Source organism: Dermacentor albipictus, chromosome 5 (assembly GCF_038994185.2).
Source record: "Dermacentor albipictus isolate Rhodes 1998 colony chromosome 5, USDA_Dalb.pri_finalv2, whole genome shotgun sequence".
In the NCBI taxonomy this organism is placed as follows: Eukaryota; Metazoa; Arthropoda; class Arachnida; order Ixodida; family Ixodidae; genus Dermacentor; species Dermacentor albipictus.
This window is the reverse complement of record NC_091825.1, coordinates 139,758,819-139,780,342: the sequence shown is the minus strand read 5'-3', so window position 1 is coordinate 139,780,342 and position 21,524 is coordinate 139,758,819. Positions and strand designations below refer to the sequence as shown.

The window sequence follows — 21,524 nt, the reverse complement described above, 5'->3', positions numbered from 1 at the left end:
CTTCCGGTCATGCTGCCGCCGTCGCGTTAAAGTAGCGGACGAAGGCGACGTTGTGTGCATCGCGTACACAGGCACGCACCCACGCCCCATACCGCCCCCCCCCCACCCATACACACACTTATTGAAACTTCTTCAGGCGTGTGTGTGTGTGTGTGTGTGTGTGTGTGTGTGTGTGTGTGTGTGTGTGTGTGTGTGCGTGCGTGCGTGCGTGCGTGCCCGCGCGCGCGCGCACGCACGCACTTGGCCTGAGTGCCTGCATCACAGATGCAGAATTCGCCTATATAAGAAAACAACGGCGAAGTTCGTCACCTCCGCGCCACCAAACGAGCGGCGAAGTGCGCACGAAGCTTGCGAAACGAGACCATGCAGCCATAAAGAATGCTAAAGCAATGAAGAGACACGGAGGCTCGCGCTGAGTGAGGCGCACCTCGTCTCCGTGCGCGGCAAAGATAACACCGGTCCTGAAATAAGCCATTTATCAAACGCGGAAGCTAAGTGCAAGAGGTGGTGAGGGGGGGGGGTGCAGGCGGGGGGGGGAGGATCCACGGGAAGCACAGTTTCAAGACGGCGTCTCCGCGCGCTGTCGCCGCCTCTATATCGGCATCCATGCGCGCGTAAGAGGCACGACCGCGGCGGCTTGTCAACGCGTCGACCGCGCACCGCAGACCGGGCGGTCCACGTGTCGCTTATCTTGACTCCGGAGTGGCGGTGTTACGGTTCGCCCGTCCGCACAAGACGGTCGTAGAGGAAAGCGCGCCCGCACTGACGCACGCGGCTGCGACCTTGGAGCACACTCGAAAGATCTAAGGTTTCCAACTCAGACGTCTGTCTGCCTAAGAAAGCCACATATCAGCCGCCATACATTAGCGCCATCGTATTTCGCAAGTCTTTTGTAAACTGCTGATAAAATATCTTGCCGACGCTAGGTGCGCAGTACGGGGCCACGGTCAGCGGCGGCACATGAGGGAGTTCAGAGATCTGTGCGCGGGCTGGTCGTTATGCTTTAGGCTTCTATTTTGCCGCCAGTGATGGTTGCAGCGTACTCCATTTGTTAGTAAGATCTTGTTGCGTTATGTCCACAAGAAGCATTCGTCATTCCCAGTGCGCGTAATTCGAAAAAGAGAGAACGGACGTGGTTCGACACTGCCCGAGCTGTATTTACTTGCGCATGATAACTTGCGCATGATAACTAACAGCAATATAACTTTGTCGTCACAACACCGTACCTGCCTTGAAGTTTTCACTAAGACGTGTCGTGAGACGCGACGATTGGCATGATTCTCGGCGAGATTTTTGACAGCATTCATCCTCGCCATCATTCTCGACGTCATTACATAAATATCCTTGAGGCATTCATTGGCCATGCAGGACTACTCTTGCATAAAAATGCTAAAACTACCCGCACAGTGGCAGTGGCGCTCCAAGAGAACTGTTCGCATAACACGAACACCTCCCCCCCCCACCCCCTCCCCCCCAAAAAACAAACGCTTGAAAATGCTCTGCGTAAATGCGGTACTACTGAAAGTGCTCTGCAGCATGAAAGCGTGTTTCTTCTTTGCAGCGTTAACCACAACTATAATAGCAACAAGAAGAACGATCCGCAACGCCAGCAACGACAACAAAGCTTTGAATGTCTTTTTTTTTATGCAGTTTTTACCTTTCTGTGTGGCCGTTCACCTTCTTTAGTATGTTTTGAAACAGCAACAACAACAACATCATGTCATGTAATCTCCATTGCTCCTGCTGCTCATCAATTCTGCTGCTTAACCACAGTGCAACTAGCGTTCATTGACCAAAAGCAGCGAAAATGCGCGAGCAGCATGCGGAAGCGAATCCAGGGCCGCTCCGTGCTCCACAACGGTTCCGCTTCCCTGCTCGCGCATAATGCGCAGGCAGGAACGACGGACTGTCAGAGCTCTCTCGTGGCCGGGGCTCGTCCTCCACCACCTCGACGATTTATGGATGGGATCCGTGGCCTGTCCCCGCCTTCAAACGTTTGCACGCTTCCTTCTTTTTATTTTTTTACTCCGAGTTCGTCTCTCGCGCGCGTGTGTGACGCATTTCATTTTTCTTTCGCCGCCTCGACTTATCAAATCTCGAATGACACGGCAGGCGATCCGCGCCGCTCCTCCGCTCGCCTCGCGCCCGCCTCCAGGCGGCTCATGGCGACACACATTAACCCCCAACGCGTCAGACCAGAGCTGTCACATTCCGCCTCATTCCCAGCAGTTCGAGTTCCGCTCGCATGCACAACCGGAGCCATGTTGCGCACTGCGCAAATGGAGAAGGAAGTACCCCTGCGTTTCGTTATCTTCCTCTCTTAGTTCTCATGACGCGAAGTTGTGACCTTTCGGTTATCTCGCGTTTGTGAACTGAACAGGGGTCGCACGTTGATTGGCCTTCTTCGTTGAGCCGAATGCGCGCTAAGTACCCTACAGTACTCAGTGGGGGCGGAGGACGCAGCCGTTGCACCACATTTGCTCGCTTTCGACCTTACTTACAACGCTGCGGTGTGGCAGTATAGAGTAAAGCCTACGAGGCTTGTACTGATGCTAAAGACGAAGTGGTGCAGCAGCTGCCCGTGTCACGACTAGTGATCGCTTGTGATGGCTGATGGCATGAACTCTTCTTCGACTGCATTTTTGTTTGTCGCGCTCGCTTATTCATCGCTTTATCACTCTTGTGAGCGTAGATCGAGGAGTAGAGGCGCCGGCTACCAGTATACAATGCACTTGCGAGGAGGAATGCTTGGCGTACATATGTACGCCAGCCGTAGATTACACGCCAGCGTCGCATCGCAGGAGGTGAAAGCGCGTGCTTTCAATGACCCCCATTCTACAACGCGTGCCTTAGAAACGAGAATGAATAGGGGGGCAAAAAGATAAATCAAAATTCAGTTGATAAGAAAGTCAATCACAATGACAAAAACCCGAATAAATTTGTTAGTCCCAGCATGTGTTCTTGCGTATGAAGTGAAAAGTCCGGAGAACTCTTATTCGAAGTTAACCACGCGCCCATGCTGTCTGCTTTCTCACTTTCGAAGATGCGCACATTTATGAAGCAAAGTACGAACTAGGAAATGATCCTCTCAAACCGTGCAGATATATGACCCGCGCGAATCAAGAACACCATATTAGAAATACATATACGTGCCTTAGTGTATGCGGTCAATTGGACTGAGCACCACAACTAGGGATCCAGCCTGAATCTGACAGGAGGACTCCGACTATAGGAGTCGACCAAAATTCAAGCCTCGATTGTCTGGCTGCCTTTCTTAGCAACAAATGTCCTCCAGGGTGAACAGCTGGCGAGCACAACTGCTCGTCCAATCACCGTCAAACGCGGTATCAGATTGTTTCTCTCACCAAAAAAAACACGACGACTCACTTGATCCACGATTGTTATTGAAGTCACACCTGTCGCATGGAGTTTCAACTCGCATGCAATAAGTACGTGTTTTAAAGGGAGATTATAACGCCCACAGACCCCTCAAAAGTCAGTTCGCGTTTTCCGTATGTATACCGCGGAGGATCGCAACACCTGGCCGGAGATTGCGACGTTGCCCGATAACTGTCGCCGCTGTACCGTTGCACCCGAACGAGACGTGTTCTGCTGTCTCACGAACATCTGGCGCTCGTCTCGGAAAAGACAAGGAAAAGCTCGTAAAGGCTATCGCGAACCGTGAGCGTTAGCGACGCCCGATCCGCTGCACCACGTGTGGGCGACGCACTTGCGCACACGGCGATGCACGCATGCGGGACGCGCTGCAGGACAAGGGCAGACATTGCTGTGCGAACGTCTCGCTTATGTACATACCTGCAGGAATGACATGCCGTTCCAGATGTACATGATGAAGGCTTAGGCTGAGAGAAAGACAAACACGTGCACGCACGAACAGAGACGGACAGACAGACAGGCGAACGGACAAGCGGCAGTCGGGCAATTGATCAAACAGACGGACGCACCTTCGTGTATGGTGTGCGATGCACAGCAGGAGCACAGCAATGATCCAGGAACGTCCTGTGGTTAAGACGCAGCGGTTCCTTCAGAAACGTAATAGAGGTGGATGCCGTGCGGTTTGCAGCAGGTAATTAAACGCCGATTCGCACCGGACACGAGTTGTGTACAGGCCACCCATGTAGTGTGCGCAACGAACAGTGTCAGTAGCGGGGCGTGCTGTCTCGTCAAATTAAGCTGCATCCCACAGAAACGCCACTGTGATGTTTGGACTCACACTAGCTGTTATGCCACGACAGTTTACGATCGCGCATTTCCAAGGTCTTTGTCATGTACAGGTGCTTATCGCTGGTTTCTAGAAAGCTGTGATACGTTCTACAAGACTAGGTTTGCATTTGAAGAAAATTATGAAAATACAATTGGAATCTATGTGAAGTGAAGCTTTATTGAAGCGGGTAAATAAATCCCGTACAAGTTAATGGCGGTGCGTACAGCTATCTTTACATTCATATGCAGCATGCAGCTTCATGTAATGTTTACGCTTATCCACTGCAAAAGTCATGACTTAAATGTCATGCACTTTTTATCTTCATGCACTACACCGCTCACTGAGCCATGCCAAAATGAAAACATCAACTCAGACGGATGCACAGTGTGAGTCATCTAGGCAGTGATCTCACGAGGACAAAGTCATTGTGTGATGCTTATCGAAAGAAGAATGGTCATAGCAGGTGTATGCTTAGATGAGTACGACACATATCTAGCTGCATTCAAGGATTATGTAGTTGGGCCACAGTGGCACACACCCATTCTGTAGAATTGGCTAAGAGTGTACATACAGCCAGTGACACATACCCAATTGATAAATCAATGAACATTGAGCAAATCGAAGAATCCATTTAATATAATGCGCCATTCCATTAATAGGCTGTTATGCTTTATAAGGATACCCGTGAGCCGACATTATATGTTGAAGTTTTATAGGAAATTGTTTTCTTTTGTTACGGCAGAACAGAGGTGTGCTTACTCGCACTGCTTTATCGGTAAGGGTACAGGGTTTCCTTGGTACGAACACTTTGCGTACCTTCGTATGTATATCGATAAACATACCACCGAGGTACACCAGCCGCGCCAAACCGGGCAAGTAAGCAAAGAAAGCTTCACTTAAAAATTTGTTTTACTTGCGATCCTTGACGTGAATGACTCTCATTTCGCGGTTTTGAAACAGCTATTTATAACCACCAATGTCCTTGCATGCCCGCGTACTTAATAGATTCCGCCCATGCCAGCCTCAGGATATGATCCTCCTTAAAGGTTATTTCCGTTTTAAATGCGGTAGCAGTTGAGCCGGTTCGCAAATGCTATTTTTCGAAGCCTTTTGTGTGTCATATGTGCTTCCGAGATGTGTAAACACGCAAAGTTTTACTTTTTATAGCAAGTTATACTTTTTGGTCGCCATGGTTCATGTCGTGTTGTTTGAACGCTCTTGTAGGTCAAATATCTGATCATGCAAAGAAGAAGCTGACAAAGAAGCAAACGTGCGCGCGTAAGTCTCGGAAGCAACAGTCATCCTTCCCTAAGTGCGCGATAGATGGCGTCAGGATCTCTGTATCGAGCCGCAGTAAACAGAGAGGCTCCTTCAAGGCGCATTGTTGTTTTGTCATTTCAAACGTTTGCTAATCAAAGAGGAAACCAGAGGAATCTTGGCAATGCATCAGGCCTCTTGGGAAGATGAAATGGAAAATGGTTAAGGCGGGTTATGGGACGGGAATAACAGGCAAAAAATAATAGGGTGAGGGATAAAATGTAGAAAAGCGTCCCATACTACTTTTGCTACTTAAGGTGGATGTGGTGGAATTAGGAGGTCCTTAAATGACTGATGTCTTTGGTTCGGAGGATCTCAGTGAGAATCTGTCGTTCCCTTCGAAACTGCGGTCCGACCCAGAAGATGTGTTAAGTAGTATTCGATAATTGGCAAACACTTGCCGTGATGTGGTAGATCATAAAAAAAGATGTGTCGTTTGGAAGGAAAAAGGTTAGTATGAGTCATGAGTGGCCTAAGGCGCACTTGCTGGGAGCGTGAATTATATTTTGGAAGGAGACAATGATTAACAAGACACGTTAAGTGCGCTTTGCGTTGCCTCTTAATAGCTGTCCGGTGCTCATGTGGGTCGTATTCACAGTCCGAAGGAGTTCAGCTGGCTTGAGGCACGGGGTCACGTCGATCACGTAACGCCAGGTGGGTCTCTTCATTTCCTGGGATCGCAGCATGGCCGGGTACCCATGAGATTGTGACATTGGCATCGCAATAGTGAAGCAGAGTGGCTTCGAGTGCTTGCATTTTCGGGATCATCAAAGCTGTGTTACAGGAGGCGCATTGTACCTGCACCTTGCTAGCGCGAGTTCGTCGACATGCATTGGAAACAAACACTGCGCGGGGAGACAATTCAGTCACACTCAGATGCTTTATGATTGTTGTTGTTGTTGACGATGATGATGATGATGACGACGACGACGACGACGATGACGATGATGACGATGACGATGACGATGACGACGATGATGACGATGACGATGACGACGACGACGACGATGATGATGATGATGATGATGATGATGATGATGATGATGATGATGATGTCGTTGTTGACTTCCATGTAAACTTCATCTATCATATCGAACACTGTGGCTATCCTTCATGGCGCCCGCTCGTGTCGGTTTTTCTTATGTGTTTTTCTCATGTGTTTTGCTTTAGCATATGCGGCAGATCATGATTCGTGCGTGCCATCTATAGAGCAGCTCGCCGTGCTTTTACACAGGCTTATGTCTCCAGCTTTCATTAGAGAGTGTCTATCCCTCTGTATTGCGTCGTTCAAAAATATTTGCCACAATGTGTCAAGGGAGACTCGGTAATCAAAAGCAACACGCCGCCCCGGAGACGGCGCGATACCGGTCGCCAGCGGTTGAGGAAAGGAAGCGTCGAAGCTCTCGGGAACGTGCTTTTGCTTATCGCGGCCACTCAGCCGAGACGAGCGGCGTCGAGTCGTATGCGTACCACATCTGTCGCTCTGTCGAACGCCCAGCTACGTGTGCACACAACAAGCATCTCGAGTGGCCACTCCGGGCCGGAGCCAAGCGAAAGCTACACGGAGACTCCCCCGTTGCGGCGCATTGTTGCTGCGGCCCGTCAAGTTTTTCAGATTCTGCACGGAGAGACAACGGTCCTTCATTGTAGAGCGCACTCGACGTTTCTAGTGGCGGGCTCTCCTCCCCCTCGACCCGCTGGTGTGAGCGCGGCATCACGCGACTTTTGAAACTGGCGCATCGTTCGCACGTGGCCGCAGTCTCCAGGCATGCGCGCGCACTTATTGCTGAGTGCTCGAGCAATCTCCTACGCGGCATTTCCCAACACGTTTTGCGACGGATTGTATTACGCATTGGTACTACGGCTTAGAACGTCTGATACATGGGGTTAACGCATACGATGCTGCAACGGCATGCAGCAGTATTGGCCCGTTCACAGACACTTACCGGCCGCGGTTACCCAGTGGAGATTTTATTTCTTCCACAAGCGTATATTTAAAGGAAACTTTTTCTTGCTCTTTAGTGCATACATATGTCTGTAGCACGCCAAACACTCGGCTCGAGCTGCTCCCTCTCCGCCTTCCCACCCCTCCACCCCCCCTATCTGTATCGCATTGAGAATAAATATTTTCAGTGCACTTCAGCACAGGTCTCGTGACGAGTCTGTGGAAGACATATCGTGCGCAGTCTCCACCTCTCCGAGAGCCGGATTGTTTTTCTTGATTACGGAATTCCTAGTTCGTAACAGCGCATTATGACACCGGGCAAAAGAAGACAAGAAGGTTGGCTTCCGGGGGGAGGGGGGGAGGCTTTCCTGGTGACCCTTTCTGACGCGCAGTGCTCGCTATTAGGCGACACTCTAGGTTGCTGCAGAATGCGGTCGAAATCATCGGTCTCTCGTTCGAGGAACCACAAAGTCTGGCTTGGGCAAAAACAGGGGACGTATTCTGGGACGACCACATTTGGTGACACTATCGCCTCGACCATCAGGCGCGGGCTGATTGGCTGGTGGAGCAAAACCGGATGAGCTGGTTGGCTGCTTTAGCACTACGTCATGCGAAGGGGATAGCATAACAGTCCAAGAATACGTCCGCAAGAAAGTTAAGGGTATGTGACGCAACAGCTGCATTTCTAATTCGCGCCTATCAACGGCAAGAGTTCTTAGCTATATATTTATCATTACTATTGCATCTTCCGCCTTTCTCAATATCATTGTGTCTTTGGCTTGACGTAGGATGAGCTGAGGACCTAGGAACGGCTTTTCGGTTCTTCTTCTTGAGGTCGTAGATTCGTTTGTTACACGAGGGCGTCTCTTGAGCGAGTACATACGGTACTTGCCGCCGCAGGCGCCGACGCCCGAGCTCGAATCCCCCTCGAGATCTGGGCGAATCCCTACTGGCGCCAGCGTGGCTCCTTAGCCTGCCTGCCCCGCATGCGCTCAGCACTCGCGTGTGGAAGGCGTAAACATTCTCAAGGACGGTGCACTCCACCCAGAGCGGGTACAGAAAGGCCCCCTTCTCATCTCCCTCTTCTTCTCTACCGACGGGTGAAGCATCACTCATTTCCGGGCACTCCACAACACAAATTCTACCAACCCCATCAGTTTCATTCCTCTCTCGCTTTCATGTCTGCCTACGTAGCTGGCTCGGGTTTGTATCCTCTGAATGCCGAAATCGAGGAGCAGCATAAAAAAAATTAAAAGAAAAATATACATTCCCTTCTTGATAGAGACGATGCTAACGACGATAACGCGTTACGCGAATCCATGCTGTTCAAACGCACCCACTGCTGGAATCTGCCGTTCCACCAAGATAACTTCCTGCGTTATATCGACCAAGAAATGAGACCGAAAATTCCACGACTACTTCCTTGACACTTAGAGACATTGTACCATCGTCTTCGACTGAACATGGCACACACGAACAATTATCTGTACCACATAGGGCTTACCACTACTCCCTACAGTGATAACTGTGGCAACTTAGAGGCGATGGAGCACATATTACTATAATGATCCGCGTACCACGAGGAGAGACAATTTTTCGAGCAACAAATGGACATGATTTGCCACTATGCGTTGACATTACCCAGCATCTTAGGTCCAATGCCCGTCCCTTCAATACAGCGGCGGGTTTTGGATTTATTGTTCAAATACCTGTCAGAAATTGGTCAAATAGGAAAGCTTTAAAGATTGTACATTTCATATACAAAAGCCTAAATTTACCCGCCATGTCACCTGTTTATTAGTATCAGGTCCACTTGCGCATTTCATATTTATATTTTATTGTCTTTTTCTCCCACTCTCCTCTGGAATCTTTTAATTCCACTCCCTATCCCTATACAGAGTAGCAGGCCAGCGGTTGTATACGCGTCGGCAAAATTCTCTGTTATTCTAATAAAGAGTCTCTCTCTCTCTCTCTCTCTCTCTCTCACTGACTGCTCCCCCATCCGTTCAGGTGAAAGCAGTCACTTCTTTTTACCACAACTTGCTTTTTTTTTTCTTCCTGGGGTCCTTTGGGTTGTTTGATGCGTTGCGGAAATTATCAATGTTGTTCAGGAACCGTCCAAGGCGCTCCTTATTCGAACAGCAAGGCTTTCAATCTGAAACGAATAAAGAATAATATAAAAGCGTTTTTTTAACTAAGTCTTTGTTTATCAAATTTGCCAACATAAGCTAGGATACTTTGGTCACTAAGTGACACTAATGAGCACCGATTATTATTGTTGTACAGAGATACTTAAAGCAAAAGGCCCTTGTAGGCGTCCGCACCAGCCTGTGACTCATCAGCCACGTGGAATCTGATTCAGCGTGGAAGACGCAGTGTCTGCGAGCCAGGACGCTATTTCTCTAGCCACAGGAACGTGTGTGAAGTCCTCTGCATCCTTCTGTGTGATACAAAACGAATTGCATGTTAGAATTCGTCTAAATACTTATAATGTTCACAAAATATCTATAATTAATTATTCATACCTGTAACAGAAGACACTTTAAATCCCGTTTGCAAGATGCTTATGTCATTTCCCCCTAATTTATTTAAAACAATGGTAACAGTTACTTCACCACCCGATTCACGGCCGATCCCCCAGAGTAGGTTCCGCCAATTTACTATAAGGAACAAGAACAAGAACGAAAGCTCAGCTGTTTTCTCCTGATTTCTGCGTACATCTTTGGAGAACCGCCAAGGTTCGTGGCGCGGATGCAAGTTGATGTCCCCATGCCTCTGCCAGGAATGGCGACTTCAGCGGCGGCTGCACCTATGAAGCGGACGGGCCTCCAGAGCGACACCGACAGCGATGACACCAGTGTCAACTCACTCAGCAGTGAGGACTTCTCCGATGACGCCTTCGAGCTTGTGCGGAGCCGCAAGGCGAGACGAAGACACCACCAGAACATCCATGTCTTCGAACACACCAACTGTAGGACCAACTCGGAATACCGCAGTCAATACTATTCTATTTGTACCAGAACTCACTACTGACAACCTGAGGCAACTCAACAGGCAGTCTGTCTCGGTGCAACTTGAAGCGGTGGCGCCAGATCAAATGACAGACGTTAGAGTCAACCCACGAAAAAATGTGTTGGCAGTTGACGTCACACATGAGGCTGCGCTGAGAAAGTTTAGTAAAGTCACAGAACTTGGTGGCACAAAGCTCCGATCTTACATCCCCCTGGGTAGTGGTTCCAGTACTGGCGTCATCTATGACGTGGACGTCTGCATCTCAAGCGCTGACTTGCCGATTCTATTGAAGCCTGCCGTTGATGGCGTCGCCATAACACATGTGTATCGCCTCGGCACATCCCGCTGTGTGAAAATAATTTTCAAGCGATAGACTCTCCCTTCGCACGTCAAGGTGGATCACATTAGGCAACCTCTGCGACCATTTATCCCAAGGCCACTCCAATACCGCAACTATATCAAGCTGGGACACGTGAGCGCCGTATGCAAGAACACGAGAGTTTGCTCACGCTGCAGCGAGCCCCACGCTGCAGACTATTGCGCACCCACGGTTCTCAAATGCACCAATTGCCTTGGCTCCCATGATGCTTCCTCGAAGGACTCGCATAAAATGAAGAAAGAAAAGGTGGTCTTGAAGCAGATCGCGAGAGACCATTCGTCTCGACGGGACGCTGTCGTTGCCGTTAGAAAGCGACGCTCCCGGAGCCGTCAGACGCCAAAGAACGCTGATGCCTCCGTGAAAAGTACGCCCCATCCGACAACACCTCCTCCTTTGCTCCCTAGGCTTGGCGGAATCGAATCTAAATCTGACAAGGTCATGGCGGAGAACAATGCAACTTGGTCCGCACTGCTAAAGCCACACCCAAATCCAGAGCCACAACGGAAGTCACAACCGGAGCCACATCCGATGCCACAGCCGGAGCCAGAGCCATGTCAAGAGATACAGCTGCGCACCGCTGTAGAGTGCGTAGCGCAGGTTCCTGACAAATTGCCCGAAGAAGACCGGCAAGTGGTTATGATGCTTCGGTCGCTGATTAATACTTTTCGAGTGCTCTTGAATAAGCAGCGCACTCCGTCAGCGCGAAGTGCAATGCAAGGACTGGAGCGGGGGGGTGGGGGGGTTGGGGAGGGATGCTCTTAATTCAGTACTTGCAAGTTTCGAGTAAGCATCATGGCTCACCCTCAACATTCTATTCGCAGTGAAGTAAAAAAAGCTGGGTATTACTTTAACGATATGCTGGCACGTAGTGCAACGTACTGCTGACGACCAGTGGCTCCTTGGTCTTCACAGGTGACTTCAACCTGCGTGACCACCTGGGGGGAGCACCAATATTAGCTTTAGACAGCAGAATGACGGCAGCCTAATGTTTCGGAGGGGCACTTGCTTGGACTTGACTGATTTCAAGGCGCTTTTCTACGTGCGCACACATTGTTCCTTGTATCCCGCTTCCTCTTTCTGTTCCCATTTCCCTTTCCCCAGTGTAGGGTAGCAATCCGGACGCTCGTCTGGTTGACCTCCCTGACTTTCCTTTCATTGCTCTCTCTCTCTCTCTCTCTCTCATTCTCCACGAGCTGATTCTTTGTCGTAAATATTCTGGGCATTCACGAGGATAAAGGGAGTGTAAAATACACTTCGCTTTTTTTCTCTGTGTCTTACTTTATCTCTCACTTTTGCGTAACGGATAAGTCGCTGTCCTCTCTTGGCCATATCCCCATGCAAAACATCTTCACCGTGGGAGCGCGTGCAAAGGAATCGTTGCCAATTAATTTTACGACGCCCGATTCCGTGATACGAGTGCACCCGCTGTTTGTCCAATAACGCCTTGCGAAATCGCCACAGTTACCCGAGAAGAATAATCAATAGCAGCCACGTTCGGACTTTTTGATCTCTGGCATAGCGCACCGCATACCGGACTATAGTTAAGAAACCGCGGACCATGCTGGTTTAGAAGTCAGTATGCAAATATAAGGTTAAGCTTTTTTATCGTTTCCACCTTTTCGTAAGCAGCTTGCGTAAACTATTGGCACCCCCCTTTCTTTGTTCTTATCACTAATGACGACAATGAAGTATATCATTCTGATGTTGTCTGGCGCGTGTCTACGAGTTGCGCATGTGAACTGACTTAAGCCCGCTCACGCGTGGTTGTGCGCAAAAGCAAAAATACGCGTATACAAGATAAGCTCAAGGGCGAAGGTGTGCCAGTTTATCCACTTTCTTCCTTGAAATGAAAGTAACAAAGGAGACTCAGCCAGCCTTGAGTAGTGAGGGCTGCTCGCTTCACCTCGGCGCGCGAGAAAGCACGTCAAGTTAAATCAAAAAGAAGAAACAAAGCTAGAGGGACACAGAAAAAAAATACACGTGAGCGAAACGGGCCCACGCGTTGAACGTGCTGAAGAGTTAAGTTCTCTTAATCTTCCATAATGCGCAAGCTTTCGCGTGCTGCTAGCGGCCTTGTGCTGTCTCATAGTGTACAGTATCCTAAAGCCGCTTTGTGCTCACCCCCAAAAAACGAAAGTTTTGAGATAGTCGATAACAACCCCTCCCCCCCCCCCCCCCCCCCTAGAAACACAAGAGCTCCCCTGTAGACTTGCATGAAGGGGGGTCGAAAGGCCTGACGTCTCTCTCGCGCGGCTGCGTGCCTGCGGCGTTATCAGTGGAGCAGGAGTATCTCGGCAAACTTCCAAGCGAGCGCGCTGACAGCCGCGAGAAAGCGGGTTAATCCAGGATTGCTCTGCTCGGGCGACCGGAATATCTGCCTCGGATACCCGCGTCGAGTAGTACGCGCTTGTCGCTCTCCTCATTTCGATGCCACGAGCCATTGTATTCGCCGAAGCGAGCCACTATGGTGGGGTCTACTCGGGCATTGTCCCCCTTAAGCATGTAGGCAGGGAAAGAGAGCGTATAGGGATTTGAACTGTAGCCCGCATTCGAGAAGTTTCTTTCTTTCTTTCTTTCTTTCTTTCTTTCTTTCTTTCTTTCTTTCTTTCTTTCTTTCTTTCTTTCTTTCTTTCTTTCTTTCTTTCTTTCAGACTACCGGTCGCCTTGGGGACCCGGCGCGCGTGTAAGCCAAAATACGTGAAAATACTGGCAATGAGCTCATTCGAGATTGCTGGTTCTTCCGTCTAAACGGACGCTGTGGCGCAAGAACGCAGTGAGGGTGGCGAAAGGCACACTTGTACGCGCCCACGTTCGCGGACAACGGCATTATGGCTCTCTTAACATTCCCGAAGCAGTAGAGGACGCACGCAGGCGGAACGAGAAACAGAACTAGTGATGCGATCGGTGAAGCAACATGGCCGCCAGGGACTCGCATGTAAGTGTACTCGGGTCACAAAATTAGTAACAGATCAAAAGAACGCGTAGTCACTGTAAACAAGGAGCGCGTGGTTAAAGTGCAGAGTTCGGCAATTAAAGTTCGAGGTACGAAGTCTCGAATCCTATCCTCGCCCGCTGTGACCGTATCTCGATCGATGTGGGCGGAATGAAAGAGAAATCTGTGCAAGTAACACTAACCTGGATAGCTCCTTCATGGCATCTCTCGCAGTCTATGTGTAGCTATCGATTGATCAAGGTTGTCATGTATAGTATTTGCACCCCTACATTCTCGTACCAAAAATAAATATTAAAGTGAGGCTGAAGAGAATCGCTAAATCAGTTCGTAGACTGCTAAAGTAGTCTTTGAAAACTGACTTTTCGTTGTATTTGCAGTAAGAAGTTTAATAATAGAAGATAATATGAAAACCGGACTTCTTTTTCTTGATGTTCGCGCCCAAATATCAGCGCCGGCGCATCGATTTGGCGCGTCAAGGATTTAAAACTACTTTCTCGCATTTGGCCTGTCGTGGCCCCCCAAATGTTCTCGAAACACTTCGTTTAATATCTGTTCCCTTTGCAACACAATGTCACCTATCTTTCTTGATAAAAACTGTACCATACATAAGCAAACATCCGTGAAGATCCGTGACATCAAGGCAACCTGGTGCGGGAACTTCAAGGCAGCATCGTCCTCTATCTTTCGTTTTTGCGTTTTCTCTGGCTCATCAAGCGTACTCTCAGAGCAATAGCGGCTTTTTCGATATTGTAGTACGGCAATTTACTATACAACTCAATTTATTTTTCTGTTTAGTGACCTTACTATACAACTCAATTTATTTTTCTGTTTAGTGACCCTTTAAGCTGAGCTGTATTGGTAAACTGCGGCTCTGCGATGGCGAAATGGGCAATACATATGTATTACCGCGAAAGCAGGCTCGGTAATCGACAAACTGTGCACAATCAAAATATGAATGGCGACTCCGCACTGAGGTTTCCGCACAAGCTTGCCGTCAGATCAGCGATTTAGACAGTCTCTACTCGTTTAAAGTTAACTGTTTGTCACTAGATGAGTGTACCGTAGTGCTCTTTAAGGAGACCAACGATTACACGAAGCACGTTTCGAGAAATTTTCTGCTGACAAAACGGCTCAAGTAGTGCGAGCAAATACTTTCAAATACCTGGCGTCCTCCAAAACGCTACCAATGCAGCGCAGGTCTCTCAATAACTCTCAATTGAATAAGATATCTCCAAATATTCAGGACGGCGCCGGCTAACAGGAATTTCAGAGTTTGGCAATGGAACTGGAGGGAAATCACTCCTAAAAAGGCTGCCCTCCTGCAGCTAATTAAATCAGAGGCTGAGAAACCACACGCACTTATGATCCAAGAAACACTGGCGATCGTCGATCTTTCCTTCGCGGGCTACAAGGAGGAGTCTTTTCGAGCTTATAGAGGACGGGGTGTCGCCATTCTGACAAACAGGAAGATTCCTTATGTCCGATATGAGCTCCGCACGCTACACAGTAATGTTTAATTTATTGCGGTAGAGATTGTTTCCAACAGTTACGTAGGCAATAGCAGCGGCATATTTCTTCTCAATTTGTACAGCAGTCCTAAAGATTCCAGACAGTGCTTCAAATCCACCCTAACCAAGGTTACATAACTTTCTAGGGAGGCTCCTCTGCTTGTTGGGGGGAGGGATTTCAACGCACCTCATCAAGCGTGGGGATACTCCTTCTTCACAGGCAAGGGGGAGAGGCTGTGGACGCACGCTTCGGACCTTAGTCTAACTCTTATTACGGAACCCGGACATCCAACTAAATGTGGTAGCTCCTCGTGCCCTCCTCGGGACTCTACTACCGACTTGACTTTTGTCAGGGTGATCGCGCAGTCCATTTGGGACAACACCAAGATTGATCTCGGCAGTGACCATGACATAATAACAATCAAACTCGAAATAGTCACTATAAAGCTAAGGGAATATAAGCTGATTGAGTGGGGACAAATTCCGTAAATTGAGAACCACCCAAAGCTCACCCCCAGCTACGGCTGATCCGCCGCTCGAAAGCTGGGTAGAGTAACTCGGATCTGAGGAGAGGGTTATTGTCACGGACGTCCAAACGTATAAGATGGACTCCAGGCTCGCTCACCGCCTTGAGGTCAAGCAATCGATATTATCACGGTGGAAAGGTCAGCGGTTGAACAGGAGACTTAGGAAGAAAATAGCAATATTGAATAAGGAAATCGAGGAACACTGTGGAGTTCTATGCAGACAGCAGTGGGACGACGTGCGTCTCTCCGTGGATGGCAGACTCCGCAAATGAGGCGGCTGAGGCCTCGTGAAACATCTCTTGGATGAGAGCGGCTCCAAGTCCAAACCGGCTCAACGGTCGCTACTATGCAAAATTATTCACAAGGCGAGAAAAGAAATGTCGGATGACAAGCTGTTGGATGACCTAGCTGTTCAATACCTCCCGCTGAAGAGAACTCAATCGTTCAACCCCTTTTTGGTCGGATACTAGGGTTCTCCCAATCACGCCCTTGACCGAGATTTCTCGGAGGGTGAAATTCGCCTTGCGATTCAGGAATTTAACAGTAGATCTGCCGCTGGCCCCGATGGGACCTCCAACAGAGTGCTGCGCAACCTCGAAGATAATTTTGTCAATTACCTAACCAGGCAAATCAATAGAATCTGGAAAGAGGGCCGCGTTCCGAAAGAATGGAAACACGCACGTACGGTACTCATTCCCAAGCCGGGCAAACCTCTTGGGCTTGCAAACCTCAGACCGATCTCTCTGACGTCATGCCTCGGTAAGGTCGCCGAACATGTCGCGCTCAACCGGCTCTCGAACCATGCGGAGGAGAACGGACGTTTTCCGTACACCATAATCGGATTCAGGCCAGGTCTTTCGACCCACTATGCTATGCTTAGAATCAAGAAGAGGCTCATAAGAAGGGCCATTCGTGATACAAGGGTCATACTCGGCCTTTATTGAGAGAAGGCGTTCGAAACTGTACGCCACATGGCAATTCTTCAGGCCATCTCAGACCTTATTCTTGGTGAACGCTTTTTCCGCTATGTTCAATCTTTCTGAGAGGCAGAACCGCTTCCTTGCGCATTGGCGACCTAAAATCAGAACTTTATGAGCTACGTGACCGGGGCACACCACAGGGCTCAGTATTGTCTCCGTTCCTGTTCACTCTAGTCATGGCCAAGATGGCCAAAACATTGTTGAACATTGGGGAACCCCATCAATGATCTCAACACACCATTTATGCCGATGATGTTACCCTATGGAGCGCTGAGGGCAGAGACGGAGAGTTGGAGGCTCGAATCCAGGAAGCTATTCGGGTCACGGACCTCTGCCTCTCTCCAGCGGGCCTCAACTGTTCGTCGAGGAAATCGGAATTGCTCTTTTATCGTCCTTCTAGGCCAGGACGAAAACCCATGGGCTGGGAGCAAGATAGCAGGAGTCATATCGTGCTCTTTGACACGGGTGGTAACCGCATCCCGGAAGTGGGGTCGATCACAGTCCTACAACTACCTATTCAAGATAACTGATACAATAGCTTGATGATACAAAAGATAACTGGCAAAGTGGAGAATGCTCTGCAATTGTTTCGACGTATTGTCAATAGAAATAGAGGCACGAGCGAGGAATGCAGGCATTATAGGCTCATTCACGCTCTCGTCCTTGGTCATATTACTTTTGTTGCGGCTGTGCTCGATTGGAAGAAAACGGAAGAGATATGCCTCGATACCACCATTCGTCGAGTCTTCAATGTAGCTTTGGGGCTAATATTCAACGCATTCACCGAGCTCTTTTCGAAACTAGGAGTACACAATACTCAATGCTGAAATCGCTGAGGCTCAGCGCACAGCGCAGCTCGCCCGGTTATCAGGAACCAGAACGGGTAGGGACATCCTGGTCACCCTGGGAATTTTTACTGAACGCGAAGAGGATAAGAAATCAGGGACGCGATTGTGGTTGGTCCCTTTTCCAGGAACGTCCACTTCATCTTTCACCAAGGGAGAAGGCTCGCCCGCGCGAAGACTCTTCTTGTCGAGGCTGCTACGGATGCTGTCTCCGTAGACGCCGCCCAGGTGGTCAGTCGCGAAAGTTTTTTCGGTAGCTGTAATAGACACCCACGAACAAGCCTGCAACGCACTCCCTGTTTACACCGAGAATTCGGAGGTGGCCGAACAAATGGCCATTGTACTCGCTCTGATAGATTCACAGTGCTCGGTATAATCTATAGTGATTCTAGGGCAGCCACTCGCGCCTTGGCTAGGGGAGTGGTAGATGCGAAGGTTTCCATGTTACTGGAAAGTATATCCATCAGTCTCCACTCTATAGTTTGGTTCCCAGCCCATATGGACGATTTCGTGGGAGGACAGCGGAACCTTAAAGAATCCGCTCATAAGCCGCGCGAGGACTTGCCAGCCGCGCTCCCCTGCAGACCCCTTCTCCTACTAGGGCATTTACCCATCATCTTCATACATATAATGAGCTCACCAAGCATTTCTACTTAGGACGCAGCGAATTCTCTCTTCCAAACAAGCTACTTAACAAGGCGCAATCAGTCACTCTTCGCTTGCTACAGACGAACTCGTACACCAATCCTTGGCGCATAAACCGAATCAACCCGGACTAGAATGGATCATTCAATTGAGAACAGTGTGGTGGACATGAGAACTTGGGACATATGTTGTGGGATGCGCGATGCAAGCCTCCTATATGGAGGACAAGAACAAGTGGGATGGTCGTCCTAGGAGCAGCGAGCTACAAGACCAACTATGGTCTTTCCAGAAGGCCCGCGAAGCGGTGGAGAACCTAGGGCTCCCCGTCCCGACGTGGGAAGTGCCATCTGCACCTTGACGAACAGTGGGATGTCCTTCAGGACCCTTTTTGGCAACAAAGTTTCACCCCCTCCTCCTCCTCCCCGGACGTACCCGCGCTGAGGTATCAGCATCAAATTCTTAAAAGTGGAAATTTTTTCTTTATAGTATTATGTAAAAAAAATTATAAACTTCTTTTACGGAGATAAATGCAAACGAAATTTTTAAAGAATACTAGACCAATCTAAACTAATACCGTGTTGCTCTTTAGGATATAATGATCCTGCCATGCGCCTGCCGTGTACGCTGGCTTTTTCTCAGGCAGTTGACTTAGCAATCGTGAATTTCTAAGTATCACCGCAGAGAAGAGAATCTGGCATGCATGCATGTTTAGAGCTCGTTTACTATGGATCTTCTAAAGCGCCCTCTCTTATTTGCATCGTCCTCCTCTTCCCTTTCTTCATCCCCCCCCCCTTCATTTCCCCCCAGGAGATGGATAGCGGAAAATCACTCTCACGGGAGCGCGGATCCTTGGGGCGCTGATGTGCAACAGCGGAGTGCCTTCGGGTCACAGGGTACGCGAGCGGGCAGATCGCAGTGTAGCCGGCGCGACAAGGACAGAGGTGCGTCCTCCATTGGCCTAGTCTTCACTGATTCTTATTGGTTGTAACAGCCGTACTCACTCCGTACTCGGGACACCTTTAAGATATCTGACATCTCCGTGCGATCAGTGATGCGGTCTCGACGGAGAGCTCGCACGAACGGCAATATACCTTACCCAGTGTATTGCACGGGCCGATTTCGGCAAATGGGCGAACTCGGCAAACGCTCCCGCACGCTCAAGGGATGCTGAGGCATGCACGAGCGCTCTGGAGGCTTTGAAAATAGGAAGGGAGATGAACGCTGTATAGGGGTAGGTGTTAGGGGGCTAGCTGCAGGAGAGCCTTGTCTCCGCGGTGCCTGGTATTGCGTGAGCTCACTTCCTGCATTTGCGTACACCCGGCACGAACGTCGATTAAGAGTGCGCCGGAGGCCGCCAAGGTCGCAGCTGGCGGCGCTAGCGCGGGCGCTCCTCTCGTAAACAGGTTATCGCTGGTTGCGGAACGGATTGTGTCGGGGGGCGACGGAGGGGGGATTGCCTGGCCTTGGAGATAAAGCGCCACTTCCACTCCCCCCAACTCTACTGCTGCTTCACCAGCACAACACCATCCCACCTTCTCTCTACCCGGTGCCTCATCTCGTCTCAGGAGCTGCGCTGTAGAGCTAGCTCCCCTGGTCATACATGGCCAACGGCCTCGAGCCACGAATGTATAAAAGTGAGCGGCTAGACTGTTCGCAGCTGGTTTGGAACTACCGCAGGAAGGACCAGTCCATCGGCACGGAGCAGCGCAGAGAAGTTGAAGAGGGCTGGAAGGGGGACTTGCCAGAGCGAATATGCTTGACCAATGCAGATAGATCGCCCGGAGTCGGGGTGCTATATAACGAAGTGTGCCAGCAAACTTTCAGTTGCCTTGTCGAATAAAGAATTGGCATACCTCAAATGCGCGCAGCCTGGTGCGATCTTCCAATGTAGTACTGTGTTCCCCTCGGACCTAATGCATCGAGAAGCATTCTGCTTATTTTGTTTCGATTAGTCAAGCTGGCCACGCGGCAGTTTGATTGGAGATTACGTATGCGAATTTGTATGTATGTGTGCTTTTGAAAATAATATCTTAGTTGGAAACCAGCGCTTGTCTTTGTGATTTTGTCACACGTTCCTTCCACTGTTGCGTTGTTCTTATAAAAGGTACTCTAGGCTTGTATTCGGCACCACGGGAGGTTAATAGGAATAAGAAACCTGATTGATGACGACAGGAGCAATAAATATGTTCATGCGTGAGTTGAACTTTGCTAGACGCATTTGCATCGACAGAGACCAGTGATAGGATTGGATAAACTTTATTAATGGTCCTGCAGGAACGCACGTCAGCGCGCAGTGGGCGTCTCCCACGAGAGAGTCACGCTATGCCTCATGGGGCGACGTCATTTTCTTCTTGTACAGTTAGTTCGATTATAGTGGCCACATAGATACCTTCACATCACTGGCGGCACCTGCTGTGTATATGCTCATCGCTGTTCATCAGAAAACACGGGATAAACGGACAAAGGCACTAAGCGCAGAATTTTCGCGATATTACAACGAAGCTCGTAGCGTCTCGGTAATAGCCCCCCCCCCCCCCCCCCCCGAGCAAGCAAGAATGATCTGCTTCATCCCCCTCGTAATGCAGAGGATACAAGCACTCAGTAAAGTGTATACATTCATTGGAATCACACGTACAACGTACTGAACAGCGTACGTTTCAACAAAGAACAAGCTGAAAACAGGCATCGATCATCATCATCAATGGCTTATACCCCTGTAAGCAAACGAAAATGCAATAGCTTATACCCACGTAAGCCATCAAAAATTGCAATGGAGGCAGAGGCTTGAAGTACACAGCAAAGTGAACATGCATACAATAATTGAAACCACCCGCACAACACACATAACAGCATACGTTTCAATAAAGAACAAGTTCAAAACAAGCATCCGAACCATCTGTAAAGCTTCAGCAGTTCTTTCAGTGGTTTCGCAACAGCTTCTTTGGACATCCACTTTCGTATGGCTGGGAAGGCGAGTAAGTTGTTTTTCGCTGCTGTCAAACCAGTCTGTCGAGTCGCTTCAGAACAACGTGGCCTACGGTAACGAAATATTAAGGTTAATATTTCGTGTGACATCCACGGCAATTCAAAGTTAGTCGAAACATGGCTTTTACAAGAACGTTGAAGCCGTGCCTCGTCTGTTTCAAAACTTGTTACAGCTGAGTATATGTTGGAAGAAAGAAATGAAA

The 21,524-nt window shown here is 49.3% G+C and overlaps 1 protein-coding gene and 1 long non-coding RNA gene across 4 annotated transcripts in view; one reads left to right on the top strand and one right to left on the bottom strand.

Annotated features, from left to right (window-relative positions):
* LOC135908381 (uncharacterized) overlaps positions 1-21,524 on the top strand; it is a 397,530-nt gene that overhangs the window by 79,332 nt on the left and 296,674 nt on the right. The window lies entirely within an intron of this gene.
* LOC139060125 (uncharacterized) overlaps positions 9,448-21,524 on the bottom strand; it is a 64,694-nt gene continuing 52,617 nt past the window's right edge. For both annotated transcript variants that reach the window (XR_011514621.1, XR_011514622.1), the window contains 3 exons: positions 21,230-21,370; positions 9,812-9,927; positions 9,448-9,642 (listed from right to left, as the gene is read on the bottom strand). This is a non-coding gene — a long non-coding RNA (uncharacterized lncRNA). The remainder of the gene's footprint in view (positions 9,643-9,811; positions 9,928-21,229; positions 21,371-21,524) is intronic.